Genomic DNA, 15,913 nt, shown 5'->3' on the forward strand with positions numbered 1-15,913 from the left:
TATTTCTCTTCTCTGGAAGAGAGTTTCATCTCTTTTGTTCACTGCTGTAGCTCCACTGCCTAGAGCAGGGATGGGCCCAGAATAGGCAGCTCATGCATATTTTTGAATAAATTAACTTGCTGTATTGCATCATTGATATACATGCAGGTGGAAAGTAAGCAAATGGATTATGATCCAGCCCCCTGATAAATATTGTTGATAATATTCATGTGTGAACAGAACAGAACATATAGCTATAAACTGATATAGCTACAATTATGCACAGAAATGTTTATGATACAGGAACCCCTTTGTATTCTCTTCTAAATAATCTGTCTCTATAGCACTTGCCATCTCCTTTTTATTAGTGTTTGGAAGGAAGAGTTTACTGACTACTTGAAAAGGTTAAACTTACCTATGTTCATGTTATCATCACTGCCTGCTTCATTTGTTTTTTTTTTTTTTTTTTCCCAATATTATCTTACAACTTCTCCTTTTTAGTATTTTTTTCCTGCATTCTATCAAATGGCCATTTGCCCCTTGTTTTAAAATCATCTACAATTTATCATCCCTATTATTACCACAAAATTCTTTTTTACTGCTTGTGCTATTTGCCACTAAATTACTTGAAAGAGTGGTCTTTGCTAGATGCCATTCTCTCTCAACATTGACTTCATTTTCAACCTTTTGCCATCTGATTTCCTTGATCATTACCATAGAAATTCTTCTGGAATTGTCAATGATCATTGATTTACTAGATCCAAAAGTTTCTTCTCTGATTCCTTCTTCCTAAAATTGTTCATCGATATCTTAATTCCTATCTACCCCTTACTTATTAAAATTCGTATCTCCCTTGGTTTCTATGATACAGGGTGATCTTGTGTTTATCTTCTTAAATTATGACTGCTCTTTTTACTCTTTCTATTCTTAATTAGTACCCTAAATATAGGTAGCTATTCATTAACTCTACAAATATTTATTGAGTGCTTATAATATTCTAGGTGCTTGGACTACATTCATGGACAGAATATTCTAAGATCCCAACCCTCACGAATTTCTATGTTAGCAACAAGAGTTAGGAAATAGTAAATAAACAAGTTAAAATTACATTGTATATTAGCATTCAATTGAAAAAAGGAAAATTCAAGCAGGATAAGGGGCATTCTGAGTGAGGGTGAAATGTGGGTGATTGGAAGCAAGCAGCAGGGAGCATCAATAAGAGCAGACCTTATTGAGCAGATAGTCCACCAAGGGCTTATCTAATTTTTCCCCTCTGTACCATGTTCCTTGGGAGAACTCATCAACTTTAAATTCTGCAACCAGTACCTCTACGCTGGTGATTTTCAAATCTGTACCTCTAATACTATCTGTCCTCTGAGGTATAGTCTTACATAAATCTTAATATTATTCATCGATTTAACAAAATTTTAAGCACCTATTCTGTGCTAGGACTGCAAAGGTGATACAATATAAGTAAATCAAAGTCCTGAAATTCAACAAACTCACGTTGTAGCAGCAATATTTTAGCAGCATCATTTTAGAACCTCCAGGAAGGGCGTTGACAGACATATGGGAATACTACAAATGGTCACATAATACAGGCTTAGAGAGGAGTTGTGGATATGCTCCTGGAGAGGTAACACGAATAAAGCAGGCAAAGAAGAGGTGTCCTAAAAGCATATCCAAAATGCCACAATTTTAAAATTCCATCTCATTTGGATCATGTCAATCCTTCCTTTCAAACTCATCTCCAACCCAATAGCAATTCATTCATACTTTCATCTCATGAGAGAGACATCTTATACTGCAATGTGTTATAGTTATCAGTGTACCTACTTCTACCGATTGTGAGGGCAAGCCTGTGACTTACCCATGTTTGTGTCCACAGTGCTTGCGCATAGTCACAGAGTTGAATATTACAAAGAAAAAGGCCAAGGAACCAACTGGAAAATAAAAAATTACTGAGTATTTTTTATTTGTTTTTATAAAGATAAATGTGCTAAAAGGGAATGAATCTTATTTAAATATTGACAAGTATATAAGTTCAATGTTAGGAATCCCAAGAAAAGATTTTGCAGTTTTCCCTTCTATCAGTTCAGCCTCCTCAGACATTCAATCATCGTATACCCAAGGAAATCACTCTTTTTGATGAACCCTTGGCTATTCCAAGGGCCTGCCTCTATGACAACTACTTCTATGTGACTTGACAATGCAGGTTAGGTTAACTGCAGGTTAGGTTTCTCTCGGCCAGAATGATGTCTAGGGTAATTTGCATGGGACTGGCTGTGATTACACAGCTCTGCTTCAACTAGAAATTTTATTATGTAATAGTTTGTCATTCTTCATATTAGCAGAACATGGAAGTAATTCCATGCTGACTTTACAATGATTACAGTGACACATGTGACTCATCTCAGAGAAAAATCCTTATGCATGAAAAATTACTTTAGAATATCTATTTTACTTGAATAAGGATTTATGTAGAATGGCAACATTAAAAACAAGTAACTAAAACTGTTTCCAGCCAGCAGCACTTACGTACTGCCTCCACATAACTAGGGCATGTAACAGTGTTGTGGAGAAGTTGTAAGTTATAAAGAATTCACTCCTGAGACTTACCCATATCTTGGGCTGCAGGGTTATGGCTTAGGGCTGGCTGTGGCTTCAGAGTAGCAAAGGGCAGGGGTTTTTCTAACTGTAAGTTGGAAGCTCAGGACTCTGTATATTTAAGTTGTCAGTTTTTAACTTAAGATAGTAAGGAAAGAAGCATATAATGATTTCTGTGATCACCTTAATTTTTAGAAATTAATGTCATTTGCACCTTCAGTAATTTTTTTTTATCTTGAAGTGATTGGGACTATTTTTACTTCCCTGGTGTTTGCTATCATGAAATACCAATCATTATTGAGGTGTTCAAAAATCAGAAACATTTCTAGCAAGTGAAGTTATCATGTACTAGAGAGTCAATGCAACGTTCAAGAACTTTGTCTTTGCATTTAGATAGAGCTGCATTAGAATCCCTACTATAATAGATTACATGCTAGCTGGGTACGTTAGACAAGATGCTTTACTTCTAAGTTGTAGTTTTCTCACATGGGAAATGGGAGTTTTAATGGTACCAACTCCATGAGTTTGCTTTGAGTATTATATAAAATAATATTGTTTTCTTTGAGTATTATATAAAATAATATTGTTTCCTTATCTTTTAGACATTATACAGTGAAATATTTATGGATGAAATATATGAAGGTTAAGATATACTTCAAAATAGTGTAGATAAGAGGAAATGGATGAGGGTAAGAAACAACTGGATTGCCTATGAGCTTGTAATTATAGAGGATGAATGATGAGAATGAGTTATACTTTTCAACTTTTATGTGTTTTTGAAAATTTCCACAATTAAAAGTTAAAAATTATAAAAGATAAAAGAAGGAAAGCTCTTAGCACTGTATTTTCCACACAGTTGGAATTCAATAGATTAATTATTATAATGGTAACCTTTACAAACGAATGGCTATGAACATGGGAGTGGTGAGATATATATTGAGGTAAATATGTCATTTTTAAAGTGCTTGGCTGTAACTTTTGTGGTTTTAGCAGGATAACAACCAAGTATGTCCCCGCTATTTATCAATTGATTTCTGTTTTAGTTGACAGGATATAAAACTATTTATTTTTACCAACAGATAAAGAACCTAATCATAATTAATTTTTTCATCTCATCATAACCAGATCAGCTAGAATGGATGAAAAGAAAACAATTAGGCAATTTCTGAATGCTGTGACTTAATAGTAACAAAATCAAAAGCACCAGGCAAAATTTTAAGCCAATAGGAACTATTTTAATTAGCTTCATTAATACAAGGAAACTTAATAGTAAAAACACAATATGTTTTAGCACAATGATAGTGAAATCTGAGCCGTGTTGGCAGAAATATTTGAATTAATATTTATTTGTTATAACCCATCTTTTCTCATTCAGATGGGGCTTGTGTGCAACTCCGTGCCAAAGCTGGAAACCAGTTACCACTAGGGGCTTTTGAGTATTCCAGGACAGGTTTTGATCTTCCCTTTTCATATATTCATGGAGCTCTCCAAATCATTGGAATGACTACTGAACAGTATACTTCCCCACATCCCTGTGAGATTTTCTGATGTATAGTAGATTTCTCATCCTCTAAGACAAAAATTTAACTGTAAAACACCTATTTCCTATAGGACCTCACAAATCCTTCTTCTTGAAGATTTTCACTTTTTCTCACTGTTTGAAAGACAAGCAAATCTCTAACACCCCATGTCCTCCAATGGTCAAGCTTCCTTCAGAGACTTCTGGAAATGATTACCTTTGTACTTCAGAGATGAAAGCTGAGTTAAATATGTGAAAGACCAAGCAGATGTGGCAGAACATCTTACGCTGCACATCGTCTTGTGTCACAGCTGTGCGGCTGATGAAGAGCTTGCCTAGGATGGTGTCATTTAGAGATGTTAGGAATGATGACTGTTTAGTGAAGAAAATTAGCATCACTGTTATTACATGATCTGGCCATAAAATTTGGATACTGCATCTAAAGGATATGGATCCATTTTTAAAATAAAGAGTAGTATATAACAACACTGTCCACAATTACATCCCATCTTATTTGTATTAATGGGTCTATTGTATAACTTTTTTCTTTCTTTTTTTTCTTTTTTTTTTTTTTTTGAGACAGAGTTTTGCTGTTGTGGCTTAGACTGGAGTGCAATGGCACAGGCCTGGCTCTCTGCAAGCTCAGCTTCCTGGGTTCAAGCAATTCTTCTTACGCAGCTTCCCGAGTAGCTGGGATTACAGGTGCTGGCCACCATGCCCAGCTAATTTTTGTATTTTTAGTAGAGATGAGGTTTTGCCATGTTGGCCAGGCTGGTCTTGAACTCCTGACCTCTCCTGACCTCAGGTGATCCGCCCGCCTAGGCCTCCCAAAGTGCTGGGATTATAGGCGTTAGCCACTGCACCCGACCTTTTAAAAAATTTTTAAATTAATTAATTAATTAATTTTTTTTGAGACGGAGTCTCTCTCTGTTGCCAGGCTGGAGTGCGGTGGTGTGATCTCGGCTCACTGCAACTTCAGCCTCCCAGGTTCAAGCAATTCTCCTGCCTCAGCCTCCCGAGTAGCTGGGACTACAGGCGCATGCCACCATGCCCAGCTCATTTTTGTATTTTTAGTTGAGATGGGGTTTTACCATTTTGGCCAGGATGGTCTCGATCTCTTTGACCTCATGATCCACCCACGTCAGTCTCCCAAAGTGCTGGGACTACAGGCGTGAGCCACTGCACCTGGCCTATATAACATTTTTGTACATGATTTGAGAAGTTCTTTTGAGGAGAACTTTTTATTCTTTAAACAATTCTACAAGTTAGAGTAGTAATAATGTACATTTAGATAGTACTTTACATTATTAAAATAATATCATGCCTACAGTATTACAACATGCTTTAAAAATATTTTGTAACATGTGACACACAATAAGGAAGGGTTCCATATGCACCTGTCATGTCCCGTAGCACATTGATTCTGCACTCTCGTTCGTAATTCACTGATGGCTGAGGCCAAACCTTTTACTTTTTCAAGGCTAAAAGGAAGAAGTAGGAAACACAAGGTTTTTGATATCTAGATGAGAAGACTCATTGCGTGGCTTGGGAACCTGGTGGCCTCTGTTTTAGAGGACATCAAGACTTTGACTAAAATGGGTCTTCAGATGTTTGATAGAAGGCAGCTAAAGCTCCATTTTGATGGAAGATCAAGTTGTGGGAGACTTCATGTAGTCATGGGAAAAACTGTTCCTAAAAAATAAGAAAGAAAGAAGAGAGAAAGAAAAAGATAGCACACCTGCATGTTTATGCGTTTGTGTGTCTGTGTGTGTGAAAAATGAGGAACGTAGGCATTACTCTGTTAGTCTATTCTCACATTGCTATAAAGAAAGGCTGGGCTCAGCGGCTCATGCCTGTAATCCCAGCACTTTGGCAGGTTAAGGCAGGTGAATCACTTGAGGTCAGGAGTTCGAGACCAGCCTGGCCAACATAGTGAAACCCCGTCTCTACTAAAAATACAAAAATTAGCCAGGCATGATGGCATGTGCCTGTAATCCCAGCCACCTGGGAGGCTGAGGCAGGAGAATCGCTTGAGCCAGCGTGTCACAGCTTGCAGTGAGCCAAGATCCCCCACCGTACTCCAACCTAGGTGACAAAGCAAGACTCCGTCTGAAAAAAAAAAGAAAGAAAGACTGGGTAATTTGTAATATAAGAAAAGAGGTTTAACTGGCTCATAGTTCCATAGGCAATACAGGAAGCCTGGTAGCGTCTGCTTCTAGGGAGGACTTAGGGAGCTTTTACTCATGGCACAGGCAAAACAGGAGCAGGAACGTCCCACATGGTGGGAGCAGAAGGAAGACAGAGAGCGGGGAGGTGCCACACACTTTAAAACAACCAGGTCTCATGAGAACGCACTCACTCACTGTCATGAGAACAGCACCAGCACTGAGAGGACGGTGCTAAACCATTAATGAAGGACCATCCCCATGATCCAATCACCTCCCACCAGACCCTACCTCTGGCATTGGGGATTACATTTCAGCACGAAATCTGGTTGAGGACACAGATCCAAACCACATCAATTACTTTTCAATATGTCGCATAGTGTGTATTCATATAGAATGTTGTTACCAAATGATAGGTTTTTTGACAGTGTTCATTCCTTTTTCTTTTCTGTTTCCTTTAATTGCCCCCAACAATCTTGGGAATATAATGAAGTAGGTTTATCATCTCTGTTCTCTAGTGGAGACCCAGCGAGTCAAGTTACTGACCTTGAGTTGCTCAGCAAATGAATGGCAGAATTCTTATTAGAATTGGTCTATTGACTCTAATCCAACTTACTGTGTACACATGAAAATGAATACAAATTATTTTAAAGTAAAACTTAGACAAAATTTGTGTTTTATAAACTTTTATTTTAAAATGACTAATGCTGGGTGCTCACACATTTAATTTGTATTTTAGAGAGGACCTCCCTTGTCTCAATATTTGCAGGATTTGTCAGCATTTGAGGATTTTGAGATTTAGGGCATTTTGCATTTTCTAGCTGAATACTTTCTCACTTATTCTGTCTACTTTTCAGTTCTCTTTGCTGGAAGTTGTCCCACTTTGCTTCACTTGATCACATCCTGACCATCCTTGGAGGCCCAGCTGAATGGGTAACTGCATTATAAAATGATCCCTTTACCCTTCAGGCAAAAACCACGTTATGTTTTTGAGTTCATGCAACACTTTGTCTTTGCTATCCTTTATCCAATTTATCTCTTAAAATGTTCCTTCATATTTTATTTTCTTTACATATTTTAAATTACTGTATATTTTTATACCCTCCTACAGAGTTTATTGCGACTTTAGTGAGTGATTAACACATATTTGTTGCCTAGATATAGGAAAGAGATAACTGTTAATGTACTTTAAAGAATTAGCCTTCTCTTTGCTATTACTGTAAAAAATTATAAAGGGATTAATAATCCATAATAATAATAGCTAAATTGTTTTGGGAATTTAAAAACATTTTTGGAAGTGTTTAAATATAGGATCAATAGTTACCTATTTTTTATAAGTATAAATGAGAATTAAGCCAGATTTTCCATGAAAGTTTCCTGACTGGCATAGAAAGTTGTATATTCTTTGAAACATTTTTTAGCACTGAGACATTTAATGTATGCTGCCAGTAAACAGTTCCATTTAGGCTAAATCTTTCTATGTTTTACTATGAAGGATACTAATGTCAGCTGTTTCTTTGGCTTGTGAATTATCAGCAGTTTGGAATATACCTTTCTGGAATCCTAGACCCTCTCTGTTACCCTCTTTCAAAGAAGAGGAAGAATATTTATAGGCATATCTATCGACCAAAATAAACTTTCCTTAACATGTTTTACTTTAGCTGGAGGCACAAAGCCAGTTTAAATTGTTGGACTGAAAATACTTTTCCTTCTTTCAACTTATTTTTATGATCAATTTGGAAATTCCTCCAAACATTGGAAAACTTTATAAAGAATAAGGAAAAGATGATACTTTGTTTTCAATAGAGATGTACTAAAGTGATGGTATGTGAAATGTTTTTATTTATTTATTTTTGAGACTGAGTTTCAGTCTTGTCGCCCAGGCTGGAGTGCAGTGGCATAATCCTGGCTCACTGCAACCTCCCCCTCCCAGGTTCAAGCGATTCTCTTGCCTCAGTCTCCTGAGTAGCTGGGATTACAGGTGCGTGCCACCATGCCTGGCTAATTTTTGTATTTTTAGTGGAGGTGGGGTTTTATCATGTTGGCCACACTGGTCTTCAGAATGTTTTAAACGGGTAATATTAGGATCAAAAAGTTGAGATAAAATTAGTTGTGCTTACTTTTCTCTATAAAATGCATTTCTAATTCCTATGATTAATCTATAAATTGCTATAGTTAACCTGATTAATGGCTGGACATGAGAGCATCAAGGCATAATATCCGTTTGGGGTTTGAAGTCTGTTTTGAAACATTTTACTAAGAATAACGAAAACAGAAATAAGTTATTCAAGAGCTAAAGGAGTCATATTATATTCATAATTGTCATGGAAGTAATTTAGTAAGTGAGAGATAGATTTTCAATAATGATAAAACTGGATGTTAAAGTTATGAGATTCATTCACAACTCTAATCAGTACAACAAATACCAATTTCTTTATGGCATCAAATTTCAATCATCAGAGTAGAAAAGTATAATTTTCCACAACACTTTGCAGATGATAGGATACTAAAAATCTTACTGATAAGTGTTCAAAATAATATTCTTTAAATATTAAGACAAGCAATAGAGTGACGTGATTAAATAAAATCACTTATATGATGTCTCATCAATTTACATAAAGATCAACAGATTTAGAAAGTGATGAAAAATAACGTTCTTACCTTAATGCTAAAATGTGCAAGAATCTTATAATGAAGCTACTTTGTCCTTGATTGCTTAATATAAGACCATAACTGCTTCAAATTATATTAAGCAAGAGAGGAATTAGAATGAGAGAGGCCGAAATTCCAGTTTTTAAACATATTTCAGACTCATGTGCATAACAGTTTTAGTGATGCCACTTAAAACCTAGTTATTAATATCTTACAATCCCTTCCTCATTTTTGCTGTTGTGCCAACTGAAAACATTTCTAGCTGCATCTGGAAGATGTAGGAAAGGTTTAGCATTTGATTTATGAACTCTACAAGTGGAGTGTCTAGGGCAGGGGCTTTTAGTCCCCAGTAAAGTCTCTGAATTCATAAACATCTTGCAAAATCCTATTCACATACACAGAAAATGTATTTCATCAACATTGTGCAGGAACCAGAGCACAGCAAAAGCAGCTACTGAATAGTTAGGGCTCAAATACTCAGACTAGGGAATGTTGCGAACTTGTGGTCTATTTCCAGCATTTTCCTATCTGAACTTTCTTTTGATTGAATTTGCCTATTTTAGCTACAAAGGTAAAAGTCTAAGTTTGCCAAAGAGTTTCTTGGGAAAGGAAATCCTATGTTCCTAATGACTGTCCAGCAAATTCTGGAGCTTAACTCACCATGATTTTTGTATTTTATGAAGGTGTGTTTTGCTTGGTGAAAAGTGCTATTGCCATCAGGTGCCCCAGATGTGTCTAAGTGTTGGCAGGTGTCTGAGTCAGCAGGTGAACAAACACATTTATGCCAGTTGGAAGTTATTCTGTGGATGAGGTCAGTTCATGGCTGCTTAGTTAGAATACTCTTAAGACCTTTTAAATATAGTTGGATAGGGATGGGGCAGCTAGGATGGCAAGAAAGGGAGTCATTTAGTGACTGGGAATCAAGTAAAGATATTCATACATGTGTGGAATCTGACCTAAGTCCTGTATTAGGATGGAGAAGAGGAGATAGAGTGGTTTGATGGGAGTTAGCTCTACCAATTTCTAGATGGTTAGTTTGGTCTTCGGGGTCATTTCCTATGCATCTTTCCCCCTTTACATCTTGCTGCTTTGTTCTCTATCTTGTTTGAGTAGCCACACTAGCATAGAGCCTTGTTTACTTGTCTTTATTAATGAGAAATTTCACTTCCTTGATTTATCTGTCTTGGGATAGAGTGTAATGATAATGGACCCACAATCTAGAAGAAGGTGGATCAGAATTGATGTATGGTTTAATAACTCCTTTTCTATGAGACCTTGGCCAAGTTATTTAACCTCTCTGAACCTCAATTCCTCAACAGTAAATTGGGGATAATACTATTACCTATCCCCTATGCCACTAAAGAGGTTAAATGTCATAAAACATGTGGAACATTTAATTCTGTAGAATGTTTGGCACAAGAAGATTGGTCAATTAATGATACTGTTTCTTTCTTCTTTTTCATCCCCAAAGTGAACCATGTGCTTCCATTTCTCAAGCACCTCTTATTCTGTCTTCCTTCTCTGATCCAGAGGTGATTTTCCTGGATGATTTTTCTTCCCAGCACTTCCCTCCAGTCCTTTTAGCAGTCCACCCCTTGCCTGATAACTTCACAGTCCTAGATTACTTTGCATCTTATCTTGGTAACCGACCCTGATTCGAATTTAGATAACTGGGTAGTCTGCATGGAACTACGGTGAGAAGCATTGGTACAGAGAACTTTGGCTATTTTGGGAAGTTGAGGAGAGAAAGAAAGAGTGGAACTGAAAAGACAGGAGCAAAGAAAAGTAGATTTTAAGGGGTGATAGATTAATCTGCTAGGGCTGCTATAACAAATACTACAGGCTGGGCAGCTTCAACAGCAGAAATTAATTTCTCACAGTTCTTGAAGCCGGCAGTCCAAGGTCAAGGTGTTGTCAGAGGCATTTGAACAAGAGAAACTCCATCTTGAATAGGGATAAGTTAAAACGAGGCTGAGACCTATTGGGCTGCATTCCCAGGAGGTTAGACATTCTTAGTCACAGAATGAGATAGGAGGTTGGCACAAGATAAAGGTCACAAAGACTTTGCTGATAGAACAGGATGTGGTATGTTCTCACTCCTAAGTGGGAGTTGAACAATGAGAACACATGGACTCAGGGAGGGGAACATCACACACTGGGGCCTGCAGCGGGGTGGGGTGGGGAGTTTGGAGAAGGATAACATTAGGAGAAATACCTAATGTAGGTGACGGGTTGATGGGTGCAGCAAACCACCATAGAACGTGAATACCTATGTAACAAAACTGCACGATCTGCACATGTAACCCAGAACTTAAAGTATATAAAAAAAGGACAGGATAAAGTAAAGAAGCCAGCCAAAACCAAGATGGTGATGAAAGTGACCTCTGGTCTCCTCACTGCTAATTATATGCTAATTATAATTCATTAGCATGCTAAAACACACTCCCGCCCGCGCCATAACCATTTACAAATGCCATTGCAATATCTGGAAGTTACCCTATATGGTCTAAAAAGGGGAGGAACCTTCAGTTCCTGGAATTGCCCACCCCTTTCATGGAAAATTCATGAGTAATCCACCCCTTGTTTTGCATATAATTAAGAAGTAACTATAAGTATGTTCAGTTGAGTAGCCCATGCTGCTCTGCCTATGGAGTAACCATTTTTTATTCCTTGACTTTCTTTTTTTTTTTTTTACCCCACTTTTGTTGCCCAGGCTGGAGTGCAATGGCGTGATGTTAGCTCACTGCAACTTCCGCCTCCTGGTTCAAGCGATTCTCCTGCCTCAGCCTCCCAAGTAGCTGGAATTACAGGGGCCCGCCACCACACCCTGCTAATTTTTTGTATTTTTAGTAGAGATGGGGTTTCACCTGTTGGCCAGGCTGGTCTTGAACTTCTGACCTCAGATAATCCACCTGCCTTGGCCTCCCAGGATTGAGCCACCGGCCCCGGCCCCTTAACTTTCCTAATAAACTTACTTTCACTTTATTTACTCTATGGACTCACCCTGAATTCTTTCTTGAGTGAGGTCCAAGAACCCTCTCTTGGGGTCTGGACGGGGACCCCATTCTGGTAACAGTGTCCACTGGTCGTTTTCTTCTGGGAGCCTCCGTGGCTTGTAAATGGCCATCTTCTGGGATCTTCACAGGGTGTTCCCTCTGTGTGTGTCTGCGTCCTAATCTCTTCTTGAAAGGGTACCAGTCAATCCCAGCACTTTGGGAGGCCGAGACGGGCAGATCACGAGGTCAGGGGATCGAGACCATCCTGGCTAACATGGTGAAACCCCGTCTCTACTAAAAAAATACAAAAAACTAGCCGGGTGAGGTGACGGGCGCCTGTAGTCCCAGCTACTAGGGAGGCTGAGGCAGGAGAATGGCGTAAACCTGGGAGGCGGAGTTTGCAGTGAGCTGAGATCTGGCCACTGCACTCCAGCCTGGGCGACAGAGGGAGAGAGAAAAAAAAAAAAAAAAAAAAAAAAAAAGGATACCAGTCATGCTGGATTAGGGCCCACTTCATCTGAACTTAGTCAACTCTTTAACGATTCTATCTCTACAGTGACATTCTGAGGTACTAGGTTTTAGGACTCCAACATATGAAATTTGGAGGGACAGAATTCAGCTCATCACCATGGACAAAACATAGAGGAAAGGAGAGGACTGAGTGTCACTTTAGAAAAGGTAAAAGCCTCAAGTGAAAGGGTGGTCAAATAAACTTAACCTGAAAATAGAAGATAATCTCTGCAGATTGTCCCAGCCAGGGAAATCACAGTTCGGCAGGCAAAATAAGTGAAAAGTTAAAGTTTTCAAGAAATTGCCAAAGTGAGTTACATGTAGAAAAGGTAATTTTTTTTTTTTTTTTTTCTTTGAGACAGAGTCTCTCTCTGTCACCCAGGCTGGAGTACAATGGTGCAATCTTGGCTCACTGCAACCTCCGCCTTCCAATTCAAGCTATTCTCCTGCCTCAGCCTCCCTAGTAGTTGGAATTACAGGCGCCCACCACCATGCCTGGCTAATTTTTGTATTTTTAGTAGAGATGGGGTTTCGCCATCTTGGTCAGACTGGTCTTGAACTCCTGACCTCAGGTGATCCACCCGCCTGAGCCTCCCAAAGTGCTGGGATTACAGGCGTGAGCCACCACGCCCGGCACAAAAAATATTTTAAACTCTCCTTTTCTACCTCCCAATCTCCCTTCTGCAAGGTACTTTCCCCCATATTCTCTCCTCTTCCACTCCAAATTCCCTCAAATTCTACCTTAATATGACCAATACTATTACTATATAATATCACTAATACTATATATTAGTGAATATACAGATTTCTCTCTACCTTAATGATGTTAGTATCCTTGAGTTTGATAATAGGATGAGTATATTTCTAATGGACAAATTGATTTACAACTATAAAGTGTCCATTGGATGCTAATTTCTTAATTACATAGTAGTTACTGAAAATGTAGGGATAAGGCAGCATGTCAGGTTTTGATAATGTGCTGAATGTTGTAATATACTGAATATCATAACTCTAGATTTTTAATAAAATTTAAATATTACATATTAGTGATATTATAATGCCATAACATATAATATTATTATAATATAATAGTATATATACTAATACCAATCCCAGGTCTGTTTCTTTTTCCTCACGTCCCTCACTAAGGCTGTTGGCCTATATTCTTCTTGTAGTAACTCTTGGCCATTTTCAATGTAATCAATGTGCTCTCTAAACCTTCTCCGGTTCTTTCTTGATCAGCATAATATATAAGCCCAAGAACCAAATATGCTAAGTATGTAGGGAGAGAAATAAGACTTAAGACTTCTGCCCTCCCTCCCCCCAACATGAGAGACTAAGCAAATGTTACTTCATATTATTGATAAACAACTGTTTCAACAACTGTTTGTGAATATTTGCGGTTGATGCTGACTTGGTTGATAAATCTTCCCCTGGGAGAGTCTGTCTCTGGATATAATCAAACTTATAACTACTGTAAAAGCCATTCCCATGTTCAAAGAAAAAACAGCTGTACTTGCTCCTCATTTGACTTCTTAGAAGAGGAAAATCTTAACATTTAAGTGAAAACAATTTAAGGAGGAAAATGATGCTTTGAGTTCAAATTATTGTTTTCTTTTAAAATTTTTATTAATGTACAAATTGTTTTGCCACTAAATATAAATTGGGGACTTTGAACATCACTTTCATCATCCCACTCTGTCTTTCTTTCAAACAGATATAAAAGCCACACAAATTATAGGTTTTCGTCAGTATTTAGAGGTTTCTATTGGGTGCTTTTGACTGGATTATTAGGTGACTATCTAACTTTTATATTGACCCATCCCATGTTCACTGAGAATACTTTCACTAAACCTTGTGTACTTTATTTAATGCTCATTTTACTACCTAGTAGAGTCTTGGTCCAAAAATTGAACCGAATTAAAAAAATAAAAACCATTGTTGGGTAGTCAATGGGTAATTTACTTATTATTCTTATTTTGATACTCACTAAAAACATGCTATTATATCGGTGAGACTGACACAAAGTTCAATGCTTCTAAAACGTTATATATAAACTGTGTTTGAAAGCATACACAATTTTTTTGGTTGCTCGGGATTAAAGAAAATATTTATTAAGAGGTATGTAAACACATTTTACTGGAGCTGGCATTCTTTTATATACAACCAGAAAACACAACTAGTAGCATTTTATAAGATGTCTTTTTTCCTTAATAGATGCCAGTATCCTTTAGTTTGATAATATATGGATATATTTTAAATGGACAAATTTATTTACAACTATAAAATGTCCATTGGATGCTAATTGTTTATTAACATAGAGTTACTAAAAACGTAGTGATAAGGCAGCAAGTCAGGTTTTGATAATGTACCAAATATTGTAATTCTAGAATTTCAATGATGTTGACACTGATTATTTTGTTTATATGAGCAGTATCTATGACTTTTCTTCTTGACAAAATGATGCATGAGACTGTCAGCATTAATTTGCTCTTAAAGTTTTTATATGTAATTAAATTCAGATACTTAAGTAGTTGGCATAGTATTGTGATTTCTCATATATGCTGTTTCTTTCTCAAATCTCAACTTATTTTATATAGATTTTTATGTCTTTATCAAAGAACTTATAAGGATCATAAAGAGTAAGTATATTTTTAGGAAATGAATAGAAATATTTGAGTAAAAAATACATACTGACTCAAAAATGGTAAGCACAATCTTTTTGGTATATATCTTACTGTGCTCAGGACGTAGAGAAGACAGTACACGTCATTTGATAATATTTATTGCTTCGTCTGGCCATTATTCACTCTTTGATTCTTTATACATGGTTTTGTTTGCTGAATTTTCATTCATATAAGTGCTGGATATCCATTAGATATAGCAACTTGATCATATTTGTTCATCTTTATAGAAAGAAATCCATGAAATTATGTTTTTCACATATATATCGAAGGAAGCATTTTCTTTTTTTTGATTAGAACTTTCTTTCAACTAATAAAGGTACAATCTTATAAAGTGTAAGGCAGTAAATGCTCTTTGACATGCAAATTGCTTAAATTACCTTAAGTCATTAAGGTAATTTTAGATCTTAGTATTCAATAAAGCAACTTCATTTTTTTTCATTAGATACCTTTAGAACTACAGTATATGCCTTTCTGTTTTGGGGTGATTGTTCCCAAACTCTTTTCATCCTGTACTCTTGAAGGGATGGAAGGAACAAGAGAAAAGAAACTAAAGTATCTACTGAGGGATGATTCATCTGTGTGTGCCTTGCTGCAATTGCATTAAACTCCAGGACAGCATTAAACTCCAGGACAGCATTAAACGGGACAGCGTTCCAGCTGATTACTTAGAAGCAGATAAACCCACTCAAGGCCAGCCAATAAATAGGAATGTATGTGAAGAGTGATCTCATCCTGGGATTCTCAAGGAGACAACATAAACATGGGAAAAAAGAGGCAAAATAATAATTGATGGTTTTT

Source organism: Piliocolobus tephrosceles, chromosome 3, assembly GCF_002776525.5.
Source record: "Piliocolobus tephrosceles isolate RC106 chromosome 3, ASM277652v3, whole genome shotgun sequence".
Taxonomy (NCBI): Eukaryota; Metazoa; Chordata; class Mammalia; order Primates; family Cercopithecidae; genus Piliocolobus; species Piliocolobus tephrosceles.